Raw genomic sequence first — 1321 nt, forward strand, 5'->3', positions numbered from 1 at the left:
GCTGCAAAATGGAAATTCCACTGTGTGGATTTTGTATGTTGTGGTTTTCTGCCACAATCCCAAAAAATTGTGTTGACAGGCATCCTCCACAAATTGGCACTAGCTTGTGTGTATGTGGTAGGAACATCAGATTTTGAGCTTTGAGAGACAAAGACTTGTGTGAATGATTCAGTGTACTTTGTAAATCACTGCATACCATATAAATATGGGAGATTAAATAAAATTAGATTGTTATCTGGAACATAGGACATTGTCTTTAATTTGACTTAATTTCTATCAAAAGGCCTCTAACTAAAATAAACTATCAAATTATGTATACAGAAACCAAAAACACATATTACCCTTACACTAATGTTTATAACTGTAGGTTGTGGTTTTGCCTGGATTTTTAACTACTTGATGTAGCCATAACTGAATGTCAGAAAGGGTGATTTTAACATTTGTTTGTTCCAATCTTTTATACGTGGTATAAATGCAGAGAATATAATGGAAGTTTGATTCTAAATGTAATGTAAGAAAATGCTATTTCAGATGCAATCAATTTGTAAGAGTCTCAAGTCGTATTTGGCAAATAAAATCTTGTAAAAATGTTGTAGTGGTCTCTAGGTTTGCCCCTCATTCTATGGCTATGGTGGATCTGATGCTAGCCACAAGATAATTTTGGTTTCTTACTAGAAGATTTCCACAGTAACAAGGCAGTGCAAACAAAACATTGATATCCAAAGTGTAATAGACATGCAGCATGGCAATCCAAAAGTCATATTCTAATTGATATGGTTACAAAAAAAATATGTAGTTGCTATACAGTATTGAAGTTTCCACATTAGTACATCTATATGCATTTTCTCAAAGTGGGACTTGCCTAATTACAGTAACCGTCTCCCAAAATGGTTTCTTTCAAGGTATGCTTCTGGTAATAACTGTTAAGATCCGCAGTGTCCTCATTTGAGCTCTTAATAAAATTTCAAGCCCTCGAATGGCTAGTGTCGAAGTGGATCACATGTGTAGCACCATGGCAGCTGCAATCCAAATAGAAGCTACAGCTGGCCATACACTGTAATATTTTCTTCAACCCATTGGCTGAACAAAGAAAATATTCCAGATTCCTCCCATCAATGCTTATGGGTGTTGCTGGAGGAATCTCCCCGCTGTTTGCAATGTATTCTGACTGTGGCTGCAAAAACACTGTCGTAATACCTGAACAGAGCCAGCAGCTCATTGGTTCCCCACTCTGTTCTTTCAAAGATCCAAGTGACTCCTTGAATCAGCTGATCAAGAGAGGGCTGAAAGGGTCCTGACAGCGGCACCTACTGTGCGGATT

Source organism: Nanorana parkeri, unplaced genomic scaffold (assembly GCF_000935625.1).
Source record: "Nanorana parkeri isolate BGI_ZX_2015 unplaced genomic scaffold, ASM93562v1 scaffold910, whole genome shotgun sequence".
In the NCBI taxonomy this organism is placed as follows: Eukaryota; Metazoa; Chordata; class Amphibia; order Anura; family Dicroglossidae; genus Nanorana; species Nanorana parkeri.